Source organism: Amblyomma maculatum, chromosome 5, assembly GCF_055883805.1.
Source record: "Amblyomma maculatum isolate TAMU_Amacu chromosome 5, ASM5588380v1, whole genome shotgun sequence".
Taxonomy (NCBI): domain Eukaryota; kingdom Metazoa; phylum Arthropoda; class Arachnida; order Ixodida; family Ixodidae; genus Amblyomma; species Amblyomma maculatum.
Genome location: NC_139348.1, coordinates 124,191,735 through 124,207,588, shown reverse-complemented (window position 1 = coordinate 124,207,588; position 15,854 = coordinate 124,191,735). Strand labels below are relative to the sequence as shown.

At 45.6% G+C, this 15,854-nt stretch overlaps 5 non-coding genes across 5 annotated transcripts; all 5 read left to right on the top strand.

Moving 5' to 3' along the window:
* Positions 1–5,460: 5,460 nt before the first annotated feature.
* On the top strand, positions 5,461–5,532 carry TRNAC-GCA (transfer RNA cysteine (anticodon GCA)). Its single transcript has one exon. It is a non-coding gene; the product is annotated as a tRNA-Cys (tRNA).
* A 191-nt stretch (positions 5,533–5,723) lies between these two features.
* Positions 5,724–5,795, top strand: TRNAC-GCA (transfer RNA cysteine (anticodon GCA)). The gene has a single exon. It is a non-coding gene; the product is annotated as a tRNA-Cys (tRNA).
* A 114-nt stretch (positions 5,796–5,909) lies between these two features.
* On the top strand, positions 5,910–5,984 carry TRNAC-GCA (transfer RNA cysteine (anticodon GCA)). Its single transcript has one exon. It is a non-coding gene; the product is annotated as a tRNA-Cys (tRNA).
* A 378-nt stretch (positions 5,985–6,362) lies between these two features.
* TRNAC-GCA (transfer RNA cysteine (anticodon GCA)) lies at positions 6,363–6,434 on the top strand. The gene has a single exon. It is a non-coding gene; the product is annotated as a tRNA-Cys (tRNA).
* Positions 6,435–7,321: 887 nt separating this feature from the next.
* TRNAC-GCA (transfer RNA cysteine (anticodon GCA)) lies at positions 7,322–7,393 on the top strand. Its single transcript has one exon. It is a non-coding gene; the product is annotated as a tRNA-Cys (tRNA).
* Positions 7,394–15,854: the final 8,461 nt, after the last annotated feature.

The window sequence follows — 15,854 nt, the reverse complement described above, 5'->3', positions numbered from 1 at the left end:
AGTACACTGAAAATGTCTCATTAACACATGCCTTGATATCATTTACACCTCAGTGCTGCCGAAGTGCGCATACTTCGTATCATTCAAACAAACACACTCTCTCTCAGCCTCCCCAACAATTTTATTTCTGTCTTGGTTCTGACCCCTCCTGTTTCAATTGTTGTGCTCTACAATGCCAAACTAGAACATTGCTTCTTCTTCCGTCCTGCGACCCAGATAATCTCCACGTCCCCTTCACTTCAGCCCACTCCTAGACTGCCTGCAGCTTTCATTTGCAGAGCTAGAAAATCGGCATACGTTGGTCAACCAGTCACAGGATAGTTATGAATGCTATAACCTGTTTTCTTACATAGAGCCTTAGTGTCCATAGGCACTTGAGAGTGAACGGTGCTGCACCAGTAGCTGACATTCGATAACGACATGTCTCAGCCTGTGGAAGCATGTACGGTAGCAGAATGATGTTTCACAGTGCACGAGTGTGCTATTTAATCTAACGATCCATTGTCCTATCGCAGCCTTGTCTCCCAAGGTTTATTAAAGCGGAAAGAAGCCTTTCTAGGCTCATGGTGAAAATGTCGCGTTCGCGAGATGTGTTTGCAAGATTCCATGAGGTGTGTTCATCAGATGTCACAGTAGGTTCAGAGATCGACAATTTCCTCGTCCAGCTAGTTAGGCCCAGTCTCTATCAAAAGCCCCATAGGGGAAGTCTATTCAGTCTCGCATGTCGAGGAGAGGAGTTCTGAGATGTCGATGTCGATGTCTCTGACAATGAAACCAAAGAAAAGAAGTGAAATTATAATGAGTAGACAAATATGCAGGATAGAGGTAGGAGAGAAGAAAGGCTTTCACCATTAGGCTCTTAACAAAGCTAAGTGTGAAAAGTTCCGAGGTTTGTAATTTTTAATTTTCTCTTTTGGCTGAGTGTAAGCGCTACCAGATAGCATGGTGTGCATGTCAAGAGTACCAAGCATTTGTAACCAAATTTTGCATATTTTATTTTTGGTTTAAACTAAAGTACAACCCGTATTTACAGTATAATCGAGCCATGTGTTTGTGGCCTGTAAGGTTTCTGTAAAGTTTGGAGCTGCAGACATCAGACAGATTTGCCATCATCAGAAGCCATACTCACCTATGGGGCTGAAACGTGGAGGCTAACCGAGAGAGTTCTACTTAAGTTGAGGACAACCCAGAGGTATGGAACGAAAAATGGTAGGGGTAACATTAAGAGATAGAAAGCGTGCAGAGTGGGTCAGAGAAATAACTCAAGTTACCGACATTCTAGTGGAAATTAAGAAGAAGAAATGGACATGGGCAGGACATGTAGTGCGAAGAGAGGATAACCGATGGTCGCTGAGGGTAACAAGCTGGATTCCAAGGGAAGGAAAGCGTAGCAGGGGGCGGCAGAAAGTTAGGTGGGCGGATGAGATTAAGAAGTTCGCAGGGGTCAAGTGGATGCAGCTAGCACAGAACCGGGTTAAGTGGAGAAATATGGGAGAGGCCTTCGCCCTGCAGTGGGTATAATCAGGCTGCTGCTGCTGCTGCTGCTGCTGCTGATGATGATGAAGCCATATTGCTTGCAAGGACCAAATCACCACATGTACTCTCAAACATTTATGGTCAAATTGTCATTCTGTTAAAGTAGCTTTTTTTGTTAATGCCGAAGAACAGTTTTTTTTCTCGAAAACTCTCACACTGAAAACTCTCGGCATTCTCCCTGTGTACATTCTAGCTAGCCCTAATGTCTTTTTTCAGCTGAATTGAGTATGCTTCACCTAGATGATAAGGTGCTTTCCTTTTGTGAAAAATATAACAGAGTAAAAATAGTTCAGAGAACAGGAAGCTGGGGAGCACGCCTATGCAAATTTTCTTACTTGCAGATTTTGCCACCTGTGGTAATAATGTCTTATTTTTTTCCTGGACTTCTCGGGCTGCATTAATTTTTGAAATACAGATGTGTTCCAACATCTCTAAGGTTTTATTTCGTAAATTTTGCGGTTTTTAAGCTACTGGATGCTTCCAACTTTGGAAGGAGTTTCGTATTCATACCAAAAATTAACTGTTAGTGTCTATCTGTCTAATGCTAAAGTTTAGCTTCAAATAGTGAAATGTCTACCTCGACATATTTATATGAGGGGTCTGCACAGATCTCTATGCCATAGTATGCAAACTGAATTTTATATATATGCATCAAATGGGAGTTCTGGATGCAAGCATAATTGGGGAGGACAACAACACAGTAAACAGGTACAGAAGGGAAGAACAAGACAGGGCAAGCACTCTCCATGCATACTGTGCTTTTGCCTACCATGAATTTCTATACCGATTTGGCCAAGTTTCTTTTCTAATCAAACAAATCTCCTTATGAGGTTTTCACAAGCTTATCTTCCATAATATTCCATAAGAGCCATAAGACTTAGTACGCTACTATGTTAGCAGAGTGCGCAGTTTCACTCGGCTGTTGGATGAAAGTGGCTATACTATGCCAAAGAACTTGTAACACCTCCTGCAAGCTGGCCCCATTAAAGCACGCTGACTACTGTGCCTTGGAAAGGAACAGAATTACGGCAAGAGCAAACAATAAAATGGATATTCGGCATTCCCTTTATAGCAGCCCTTTCCTATGCTCTTTGTTACCATGAGCCTGTACCGCACGATGCAGGCCCTCTTCCATGTCACCTTACTTAACCCTAACCCTGTGCCAGCTTCGTTGAAGACATCCCGATGTCCACCCATCTGATTTTCTGCCACTTCTGCTACACCAGCCTTCTCATGGATTCTAGACAGACCAATAACTGACATACATTCGATCCCTGCCCTCCTCCTTTGTCCTACGTCTTTTTCCTAGTTGCTGTCAATGAGAATGACCTCTATGATAAGAATTAAAATGAAAAATTAATGAGTGGAGCAGCTGCTTTCAATCTGTTTTCTTGGCAATTAAGTCACATGGAAAGGAGCTATGTCTAAGGACCGACTTTTTTTGTTGGGGATGCTGCCATCTGTAACAGGCAACCAGAAAGACCTCAATGGCTTGGTAGACATCTGCAGGTTAGGTGGCTGAAGTTATAGGGTTTAAAATTAACAGAGATGAATTTGCTAGTACATTTTATACACTTGAGTCATGGTAACCGTATATGCACCATAACTTTAATGAATGTGAGAAAACTTGCTTTAAGATGCGCACTCGTGCATTTTACGCAAGCTCCATATGCTGCCCTGCAAACAGTTTTCGCTTGTGTTTTTTACACGAATTACCACTTTAAAAAGCCTTCATTATGCTGAAATGCTAGGCACTACATAATAAAACATTGGGAAGCACATAATATTTTGTTGAAAATGTGAACAATTTTTAATAAATATTAAAATCTGTAAATTTTTTCCCCTCTGGATAGTAATTTGTGACAACAGGGCTAAATTCGTGACTATTACATAACGAAATTCATAGCCAACTGCATTTGAGGAACATGAGCTTCCATTATAAACCACGGATGGGATTATATATACATTCCAGTTGAGAGAAAATGTAGCAACATTGGAAGTGAAAAGGAACCAGGTGTCTGGTGTCATATGTGCATAGGGCACTCTGGATGCAAACCAGATATGGAGAGGTTTATGGATTCTGATGTAGTCCAATTAATGATGCAGGACTTGCTGTTGATTAGTCTTCTGTGTGCCCTGGGACCTTGCATGAAATTTAGTGCTTGAGATCAAGCAGTGGAAGGTCGTCTGGTTTGCTTGAGGTATAGATTACGCATGGTATGTGATTAATAGGGACAATAAAGGTGGCACAATAAAGTGGTCAATTTATTAAGCAGGAAATGCAAAAAGCATGGTTTTAGTACAAAGCTAATGAAGTGGGAGAGAAACAGTGCGATGAGAAAGTCTTCATCAGGTGCTTATATATATGTACCATTGTGATATCCATGCAATGTGGTGGAGCAGAACTGGATGGCTGGCGAATAAGTACAGATTCCTAGAAGGGAAACAGCTGGTAGGGCAACATTCACTGGCAATAAAAGAAAAAAGAAGACACCAGACATGGAAATTAAGCTCAACATTTTAAACTATTCTAAAGTAGCTATGGCACTTTACATTTTGATTCCAGGTTCTGAGGATGTCTTGCTAAAGAAATTTAAAAGCACAGACAGTGCCTGCTGCAGATGGATGCGAGGCAGATATAGGGCAATGATGGAGCATGTCATCAGTGTAAGGCTTTCCAGCGCTTACACTGAGCAAATTTTCAGCTGGAGTTTGTTAGTCAGACGCGTCACCTACAGTAATTTTTTTCTTAAAGCAGGATTTTAATAAATTTATTGAGTATCATGGTCAAACCGAGAACAATTACTGGTTGATTCTAGTTGAAGCATTGCTTATACTGCTGAGCTGCAGTTGGAGAAAACAAGAAATCAACTGAAATCATCTGGGAAATGAAGAGGTTAAGCTGTTGTGCTAGTTGGTTTTCCATCAATTTCAGCAGCTTAAGGAGGGCGCAAGAACAGAACACGGCTAGACAAACAAGTGCCAACTGTCACGCTAAGCCTCTACAAGATTCTATCAGAGCTTTTTTGTCCTGTGTGTTCGGCCGTGCTGTCCTCATTCTGCTACGTGCTGCTGATATAGATTTGGTAAGTGCTCCTTAACGAAATTTGACCGAAACGATTAAAAGATTATAGAGTAGGAAAGATAGAAATTATGAACTGAACGGAGGGAGCGCGGCTCTAGACATACTAGGAATCAGGTGACAGTGCAAAAGCACGGGCCAGTCATTCAAGAAGGTACATACGAAGTTTCGAAAAAACGCCGCGACGCGTACTAATGTACTCGCTTTCATCAGCGCATGAACGACTTCATTTAGTAAAGCTACATTAAAACTTATTTTGTGTTTTCTCTCAATGCATACCGACAACTAGTCAAAAGTAAGCAGAAAGAAACGGGTTGCAACGAATGTGTAGGGTGGCAGGACCATCGTTTTAAGAAATCGCGTTAAGCTAGGTCCTGCCGACACACCCGAAAAGGCACGACTGGCAGCCTTCAAGAGAGTTTCAGAGATGGTGACAGCCGTGACAGCGTCGAGAGTGAGGCCGCTGAAAACGCTTTGGGAGGATGTGGGTGGATTCAGTTCAGTCCAGATCAAGGAGGTTATTGGTCCAGATGCAAACCTCCGAGATCTTGGCCCAGCCCAAGCTCTTGGAGGTTTGCATTGATTAGCAAAGCACTTCAGTGAATCTTTCACAGATGGCTCTAGTTGTCCGCAGCGTGAAGTTTGGCAAGGACGCGGTCTATTTTACTTACCAAATCCGTTCGAGATGGCAAGCCACTAGCGTGGAATTCAATTTTAAAGCACGCTGCAGTCTGGTGTGTAGACTTTGCAGAATATGCCGAAATGTACAGAATAATATTACCAAGAATAATTTCTCACTGACTTTGTAACAAGTTAGAGATAAAAATCCTGGCAAGTTGTATGGGGATATAGCTCAGTGGTAGAGCATTCGACTGCAGATCGAGAGGTCCCCGGTTCAAACCCGGGTGTCCCCTTTTTTTTCTCAATTGGAACCTTCACTTTTAGTTTTGTGTTTTGAGTGCTTTGTTAATTCAATTTTAAAGCACGCTGCAGTCTGGTGTGTAGACTTTGCAGAATATGCCGAAATGTACAGAATAATATTACCAAGAATAATTTCTCACTGACTTTGTAACAAGTTAGAGATAAAAATCCTGGCAAGTTGTATGGGGATATAGCTCAGTGGTAGAGCATTCGACTGCAGATCGAGAGGTCCCCGGTTCAAACCCGGGTGTCCCCTTTTTTTTCTCAATTGGAACCTTCACTTTTAGTTTTGTGTTTTGAGTGCTTTGTTTATCCTGCCGACAGAATCCCAACTATCGTCGTAAAACCTCACGATGAGCCACTCACGCACGGGGATATAATAGCTCAGTGGTAGAGCATTCGACTGCAGATCGAGAGGTCCCCGGTTCAAACCCGGGTGTCCCCTTTTTTTTTCCTTCACTTTTAGTTTTTTTTTTTTTGAGTGCTTTGTTTATCCTGCCGACAGAATCCCAACCGACGCCATAAAACCTCACGATGAGTCATTCAAGCTTTCGCCTTCACAACATTTCAGCAATTCAACGCTTTCATATTCTCTGCGTATTTCTTTCTCTTCCCAGCCATATCTGCACAACTTTTTCTATTGCAAATTGACTGATGTCCCTTGATTTGTAACCGAATAAAAGCGATATTAGTCTGCCCCCGGCTCAAAGATGGGTGCCTCCTTACTGTTTTATAGGCGAGCTTAGACCATCATAATCACCAAATAAGAAAAACACAGAAATTAAAAACAAACTTAGCTATAAAGAAAACGATGAAACGTCGTGGGGATATAGCTCAGTGGTAGAGCATTCGACTGCAGATCGAGAGGTCCCCGGTTCAAACCCGGGTGTCCCCTTTTTTTTCCTTCGGAGTTTCATGTTGCTTTCTTTTTGGATTTCGTGACTGGTCTCTATCAGAATTGTCCTATAAATTGAAAACAAAATTAGCTAAAAAGAAAACGAGGAAACGTCGTGGGGATATAGCTCATTAGAAAAACGCACTGAAAGAATATTTGTCCACTGTAAAACGAAAAAAGCTGTATCGCGATTTATGTGACATTGTTTTGCCACAACCCTTGTACAGAACCTTATACAGTGGAGGTCCGGGCAGAGATGTCTTGAAGAGAGTAAAGAAAATGCAGGTGTCGCCAGGAGCTAAGACATTTTTCTTTAAATTACACACCGGAACATTATCAGTAAAGAAGTTTTTGGAGGAAAGGGATTTTTTTTTACCGTGGGGGGCGCACTGTTTAATCTGCAAGCAGCCGGAAACAATAGACCATGTTGTTTTGCATTGTTGGGAAGGGGTTTATTTCTGGGATGTTTTGCAACGTACGATAAAGAAAGAATTTCCACTAGACTCCCACGGCATCCGGTATTTAAGCATTGATAATGAAGATGGCGTTCCGTATGATTTAATCATGCTCATGGGCCTCCACTCTATATGGCGCTCCAGAATGGCGGGCTATCACTGCGACAGGGATGCTCGACCCGCTAGAATATACTTTCGAGAAAGTGTGAATTGGTTTATTGCCATACAGAAAGTGGCTGCTGAACCTCCCGAATGGCTCTCAAGGGTAGAGCCTTTGCTGTCGTTGCGGGAGTTTTAATGTACTGAGACGAAGCCAGCCTGACATTGGCTGATGATGACCTTCCAATATGTACTTTGTTTTGTGTTATTCGTGTTGTGTTCTTGTGAAATGGTATGAACCAAAGCCAGGAAATAAAGAAAAAAAAAAAAGGGGGGGATATAGCTCAGTGGTAGAGCATTCGACTGCAGATCGAGAGGTCCCCGGTTCAAACCCGGGTGTCCCCTTTTTTTTTCCTTCGGAGCTTCATGTTGCTTTCTTTTTGAATTTCGTGACTGGTCTCTATCAGAATTGTCCTATAACTGTGAGAATATCACAGCTGGTTCTTTTGCTCCATCACATCAGTACCTGGTGGGATAGAATTTATATTATATGGCGAAAGCCTTTATTGCCTCATACGCATATGGCGTCCTGTCCCACTATAGCTGTCATTCAACCCGACAGCCACGCCGGGCACTAGAGAAACGTATCGTAGTTCACCTTTAGCGTCATGCCAGCGCGGCTGCCATGGAGATTGCCACCGCTCGTTAGTGGTAGATAGTGATCGATAATGTTAGTTGGTGGTAGTTGTTGATAGTGGCGATGATGATGACAGAAATAACTATGATGGCATCACCTGGTGACGTCACGATATGTCGTCGCATCCGGTCATGACGTCACCAGGCGATTTCAGTAGTCGACGGCCGAGGCGCCCAAGACTATTAGCCACTGTATCCCCAGTATCCACAGCCACTGTCAGAAGCCGGAACCCCGAAACAGCTGAAGAAGTTGCAATAGCAATCGCTTGCGTAGGAACCGAAGCCAAATTCATAAGTAGTGATTATTCTTGAACTTTGAGAAAGCATTTGATAAAGTACCCCATTCCCGCCTCTTACTCAAACTGTCCGTTTTAAATCTTCACCCGCTTGTCACTGGATCCGAAGATTTTTAACAGACCGCATGCAATTCGTTTTCGCTAACGGCTTCTCATCGACTTACTCGCATGTTCTTTCAGGAGTACCCCAAGGCACAGTCCTGGGCCCATTACTTTTCTTAATATGCATTAACGAATTGCCTTCCACAGCAATGTCTACTATAGACCTTTTCGCGGACGATTGTGCGATCTACCGCCCTATAACTTACACCGACGAGTCGACGGCACTTCTGTCCTTCAAAATGATCTTAATAGCATACACCAAATATGTTCAACGTGTCTAATGTCTGTAAACACTACAAAGACTACTACTTTCTTTCTATCTCCACCGAAATTATATTCCGCATGCTTATAAAATTAATGATTCTGCCGTTACTTTCACTAACTCTTTTAAATACCTTGGTATTCACCTCACTAGCGATTTATCCTGGACGTACCACGTCAACCACATAATAAATTCATCTAACCGAACAATTGGCTACCTTCGTCGTAACCTACGCATGGCTCCTTCTTCCTTAAAGCTGTTAACTTACAAAACACTTGTGCGACATAAACTTGAATGCGCTAGCCTTATCTTTGATCCTCATCAAATTAACCTTATCACATCTCTTGAATCTGTACTGAACCGTGCTACTCGCTTTATCCTAGCAAACTACTCAAGATATTCTAGCCCCATTAAAGCTTTAACTTCAACTTCCTTCTCTCGCTTCCCGTCGCCAAATTTCACGCTCACAAGTTTTTTTCATAGTTCACCTCGTGACAGCCAGCTCATCCAACCGGTACGTCGAACATCCCGCACAGGCCATTCTAACAGCGTCATCCCGCATCGTGCCCGCACTACTACATTCCAGAAGTCTTTTTTCGTGTACACATCTCGCGACTGGAATGAGCTTCCCAGCAGCCTTGCCCTAATCTCCGACCCTGCTCATTTCAAGACTGCCATCGAAGAAGCCTCATCATCTTTGTATTCATTAAAAAAAAAAAAAAAACCCATTGTTAACTGCCGTTCAAGTGCCCACCCCTCATGTAATGTCCCATCAGGGGCCCTTGAGGTTCTAATATAAATAAATAAATAAATAAATAAATAAATAAATAAATAAATAAATAAATAAATAAATAAATAAATAAATAAATAAATAAATAAATAAAATATACAAAACAGCCATCTACAATTCTAGGCACTATACTACAATTACAGAAAGGGTAGGATTGCACCGGAAGTGGTGAGAACCGGAAAACAGCTGAATAGAAAAGTCAGCTTAATATGGACTCCAGTGCACGCGCCTATTACAGCGTACCAGAATACTTCCCTATTCCTGGTAAAGAGACGGCACACAAGTTAGCCCTAGCTCTCTACTTCCGGGTAACCGTAGAGCCGCCCGATTGCCCGAACATGGACGAACGTCTATCACATTATACAGAAATAGTAGTCGAAAATTATTGACAAAGCAGAAAACTGGTGCCACCACCGGTTCAGGGTATGAGCAACAAAGAGGCGACCGCATGGCGGCGTCTACAGGCCGGGAATTACACCCGGTCTGAACCTATCACATCCAGAGAGATGAGAGACAGGACAATTATGTAAACAATGGGGGGAGCTCAGCCACGTAATTTGGGAATGCGCTCGCTCCCCAGGAGTTAAGACAAAGATGGATAGCAGAGAAGCCTGGGAAACTCTTCTGCGGAGCGAGGTCCCAATTCCCTGCAGAAGCAAGCCGTTCGCCTGGCGGAAGAGGCTGCGAGAAGCCAAGACCTCTTTGCCCGCCTCTAATCGCGGAGGTCCCGGCCCCCGTCCCCTAGGCCTGCGTGACACACACACACACACACACACACACACACACACACACACACACACACACACACACACACACACACACACACACACACACACACACACACACACACACACACACACACACACACACACACACACACACACACACACACACACACACACACACACACACACACACACACACACACACACACACACACACACACACACACACACACACACACACACACACACACACACACACACACACACACACACACGCGCGCGCGCGCGCGCACTTACGAAGCTGATTCCGCCGGGCGTCCGACCCAGACGTCCGTGCGGCGCCTTTTATTTGGCACTTCCTCGAAAGCTGTGCAGCATGCAGAAGCAGACGCAGCACAGCAGGCATCAGGGGAGTTTCAAATTGGTTTACAGGAATGGAAAAGCGCAGTATCTGTCACAATTCTCCGCTGACACGGTGACAACGCCGCGTTGCCGGATTTTCTGGAAAAGTGGGCCTTAACTCTATAGGTTCGATACTCGGAAAGACGCACGGGTCAACCTGGGTGTGTTTTTAGGAGGTGAAGACCACTGGTGATGTCAGTTTCCTCGTTTGAAGCAGAGTGATCTTTCAGTACCCTGAGAAGTTTGAAGACACGGCTTTAGAATGACATAGTGAGTCATGCATGCTTAGCGATGGCCCATGTCCGCCAAAATGTCAGAGGCAATATTGACTGGACTGAATTGATTAAAATATTTGTCAGTGCTTGCTCCAACCATGCTTTGGTTTTTTGACCCCCTGAATGAAAAGTTATAAGCTATGGAGTAATTACACAGAGCCTTATGTAACGTGCGAGTGAGTGCGTACACGCGTACTGGGTCCGATGTTAATCACTGATCTTATGTTTGAATGTGTGACTTGCCTGACCGAATATCTTTTGTTTAATGTTTTAGTGACATTCTTCTGTACTTTCAGAAATGACAGGATAATGAAGCTAATTAAAAACATTTCAGTCAGCTACAGCGCCGTTAACTCCCTCTGTTAACGTCTATTACATCTTACTTATTTAGGAAAGCCTGATTAAAGTAAAAGTTGATATTCAGAAGAAAGGCCATGGCAGGCTACATGTACCCCCCTGAAATTTGCATGGATTTACGCTACAGGGGAAGAGCTGCAAGGAATAGAACGTAGGTGGCGAAGCGTGGCTTCAGAAGTATAGCTGCTAAGGCGGAAAGCGCAGCAGCGGAATATGGTTGGCACGGGAGGTCGGGAATGACTGGAAGCAGAAGGCTAATGCCTATGCACAGTGCCAGAATATAGTGTATAATTGAGGTTCGGTTTTAGTTTTGTGGGTTTTAACGTCCCAAGCGACTCCGGCTATCGACAAGAGACGCCGTAATGTACTTTGGGGCAAGGGAAGAATCGGGTTTGTAGCTGACGCCAGAGTATCTCCTGGGCCTTGCTTAATGAATTATGTGGGGGAGGAAAGATGCGCCTTCCCAGGCTAAAATGGCGAGTTATATCATGTAACGAGCGCAAGCCCTCTCTCGCGCCCGCGGAAAACGAGGTACTCACCAAGGTTAGTATACTCACCACCCGGCCGACGAAACCTCGGGCATATTCGTGAGCCTTCTCGTTCCCGGGATTTACCAAGTGAGCCGGAACCCATACCAGTTCTATCGTCCTACCAGGAATTGGACGGTAGCTTTTAAGGATATGCCTGGCGGCAGCCGACAGCCGGCCCCTCCCGAAAATCCGTATACGGCTGTTTTGGAGTCACTGACTATAACATCTGCTTGAATAGAAGCGACGGCCAGCGCGATGGCTGCTTCCTCTGCAGCCTCGGAGGTTCAAGAAAAAAAAAGTTCTGGAGCGTACAGAAGCTGAAGCGAAGGTTTTGGAAGACGTGGACTCACGGGCCCCAAATCGCGAAACCTCAGTCGGTTTCTTCATATTCGGCCGCATCTACGTAAGCAACCGACTGGTTTCCTTTGTATTTGGTGTGTAGTGCACGTGCGCGTGCTATCGCCTGCTTTCGTGGTGAATGGGGTGCATATTCTTAGGGAGGGTCTTGATAACAAGCTCCTTCCTCATTGCTCTAAAACGGCCATTCAAAATTTCGCAAGAGGGAAAATACACCCAGTCGCCCATGAAATCTTAACCTCTGGTTCCACAGCTCCCCGACCCATTCACATCGTCTGGGTACCAGGTGCATGCAGGCAACCCCGGTAACGAGGCAGCCTACTCAACTGCTCGAGCGCACGTCAACCGAGCGGGGAATACCGAAGACTGGGGAAGCACGCGGGACAGACTTCTCACCTATCATGACATAACACTTCACTACCGAGAACAACGACTCTTATATCCCCCACCTCGTACCTCTCTCTCAAAACCCCATCAAATAATCTGGCGACAGCTACAAGCCAAAACCTTTCCCTCCCCAGCTTGGTTGGCCTCGGCACACCCGGGCCGGTGCGACCCCACATGCTATCTATGTGACGCACCTAGAGCCACCTTCAATCACGTAATGTTTCTATACGAAGATTTCAAGCCACCGCCCCAATGGGGCCTCACGGACCAAGAGGGTTGGGAGATTGCGGTCTCCAGCTCGGACCCAGCAGCGCAAAAGATGCTGGTTGACTGGGCTGAAGCGGTCGCTGCCAAGCAAAGCCTGACAGACACCAGCCGGGATCGGAAACCACCGCAATCCTTATAATGTACCCTGGTTTCCACAATAAATGTTTTACCCCCATTGCTTGGGATCGTCCGCCATGGGTTCGGCATTGATGCCTAGCCTCAGCAAGGCAAGCCTCCCGGCTTTGGTGCGCGCCAGTCTGGAGTACTGCGATATTAAACGCGCTTCCTTGAGTTCATCAAGTGTGTTGTGCATTCCAAGAGCTAGGAGCCTATCGGTTGAGGTGTTTCTTTATAGTCCTAGTGCTGTCTTGCAAGCTTGCCGGATAAGGGAATTGAACGGCGGCGCAACACGGAAACGGACACAGACCCGTTCAATTCCATCATGCACCAACTCGCCCCCCAGGCAGTTATTCTGTTGCCGGATAAGACACTCAACCTTTTGTTTTTCGTCTTGGTAAAAGTGCAGATAGAGCAGGGTGCAGACTAGCCTGGTAACGAAGAAAGCCTGAATGAGTCGACAGGTGTAGCGTTCTTTCATGCCCTTCTCTTGTTGGCTTTTCGCTTGATTAGTCTGGCTGTCTGGGTGACTGTTGTGGTCAGTTTATCTAATGTTGCTAAATTTCTGTGGTTACTCGATCTGAATGAACATGCCTAGGATTCTGATGGTGTCTACTTGTTTGATTGACAGTCCTTTGAGCTCTACCCAAATTGCAGGAGGCCTTCTCGAACTACAAGGAGTTCGGACAAAGTGAACATTGAAGACCCGCCCTTAGAGCATACGTCTCGATGGTGTCGACTGCTTTCTGAAGTACACTTTCTATTTGGGCATCACTTCCCGTGTTCACCCACAGGGTAATGTCGTACGCGTAAAACGTATGCTGTAGCCCCTCGATGGAGGCGAGTCTGAGGGGCAGTGTTATCAGTACAATGTTCAAGAGGAACGGCGACATCCCAGAGCCTTGTGGTGTCCCCCCCCCCCCCCCCCTTTCCCCTTCGCCCAGAGATATGGGGTCTGATTTGATCGCGCCGAGAGTGAGCTCGGCCGTCCTGTTCGAAAGGAAGGACCGGGTACCTGAACACTCTCTCTCTCCAGGATTCAAAAGCAAGAGTTTTTCTAATATCGCCCCGTGCTAGACGTTATCGAAGTGAGAAAACCTGGCTCTTGCTCGACAGAGCAAGTGTGACAGATACTGCGCCTTTCCCTTCCGGTGAACCAATTATTATTATGATTATTGTTATATTCGTTTCCTCCAAAACCAAATCAATTAAACGTGTTTCACTTTGAAGGATTTATATCAGTCGCTCAATGCTAAATTTTCAGGGGATGAAAAAGGCGGTTTAAAGGCATGATCGCGTCTACTCTTAAGGCGAACGCTTAGGCGTCCTCCTAATCTTTCCATTTAAATTTTACTCATAGTCCTTTTTTGTTAAGCGAGGACAGTACGGTCCTCTTCCTGCTATAAGGTCTCGCTTCATTCTTACAGCGATTTGTTCTCTTGCTCCTCGCGCCTGCATCTGGCGGCAGAGCTGTAGATTTAGTCTGTGCCTTCCAGGGCGCCAACGTCAGGGCACAGAAGGTGTGCTTGACGGCGCAAAAGACGTTGCGCAAGAACTTCTTGTGTAGATTGTAACATGTTTCATTGTGCGTTTAATGCTTTAAATAGTATAAGAAGTGAACCGCTTGCTCGTGTGGCGGCTCCAGAAGCACTTTTAGTGATGATGCTTTTTTTTTTTTTGTTCTATGTCGAAAGGCCCATGTGCACTAGTTCTCAGTTACCGTCACGAAATCAGTGGTATAAAAGTGTACCGCAATTTTCTGAAAAACCAGGGGCTGAAATGGCTTGAAAATATTGTTCAATTTTTACAGTCCACCTGAGTTATAAATTTTACCATTTGTATGAATGATAAACGGTATAAAATTCCATGCCTCACTAAAGCAGTATACAACATCCAGGGGCTTTTAAGCTCGTGTAGCGTACAGCGACGCTGTAAAGCGGTGGCGATAAGATCGGCGTTTCCAGCCGGCGAAAGAAGAAAATAGTTGAACTGCGCGTGCTCGCGGTGCGCACGCACGGCACGTACTGTTCGGTTCGAGAAGCCTGATCGTTCTGTTGTGGGGCTCCGCTGCGACACCGTAAATTCCCTACACTCTCAAGAGCAGTGGCGTGCTCCTGGCCAATACCTTCTGTCGCCCAGAAGTTTAGGGACGTGATAATACAAATAGCGATCGAGGAGTCTGGAGGGTCGGGAACTTCGTCTTCGATGCTCGACAGAGTTACAAGGGTCCAGCGACGAAGCTACCACAACACATCTCCACGCAGAACGCACAGTATCTGAATCACCCTTTTGTTAACCTCCTCAGAAGTACGTACAGTCGTGAGCAAAAGTATGGCATACAACGCGCAGCCGGTGACGGAGCTCGGCAAAACTTCAGCGAAACGCCATGCAGCGACAGGGGCAGCGACAGCGACACATGCATATCGCTAAAATGGGCACCACCACGATTGTCTCTATCCCAAATAGCTGTTGCTAGATTGCGTTGCAATGCAGCTTTCCCGGGCTCCACCATCGGCTCCGTGTTGCATACCCCGCCGGGGTGGCGCAGTGGTTAGGGCGCTCGACTACTGTACCCAAGGACGCGGGATCGAATCCCGGCCTCGGCGGCCGCTTTTCGATGGAGGCGAAAAGTAAGGCGCCCGTGTGCTGTGCGATGTCAGTGCACGTTAAAGAACCCCAGGTGATCGAAATTTCCGGAGTCCTCCACTACGGCGTCTCTCATAGCCTTAGTCGCTTTGGGACGTTAAACCCCAAATCCAAACCAAACCAAATCCGTGTTGCATACCAGTTTTGCTCACGACTGCCTATTACACTCCCATAAAGCACAACAGAACATTTCCGAGAAGTATAATGGCTTAGACTCACCGTGGCTTGGACCTGCAAACTGGACGGTAAAGCCCTCGAAAACTGCCACATTACAGCTGAAAATGCTTCAGGATTCTACTGTCCACTTGACACTCGACGCACTGACTGCTACCTGTGCACTGTGTGCACGTGACAGCATGGAACAAGGCGGAGAGCCGATTGAGCGTCCAGCGCCCGCCACGAGACCGAGAATACCAGCAAGGCGCAGCTCGTGACCGCCATTCGAACCTCTGAATTCGCTATCGATCGCATTCTCCCGCCGTGCGCAGTTGTTTCGCTTCTGTTTCGCGTTTACCACCCTTCTCGTTCCACATGAGACGCTTTGCCAAGGTGTGCAAATTCATTGAACCTTTTTCGTTCCATTTAAATCGAAAGCTTTACTAGCCTCGCCGAGCCAAGGTCATCGGCACCGCAGTTCGACCTCGTGCGGCGCGAGGC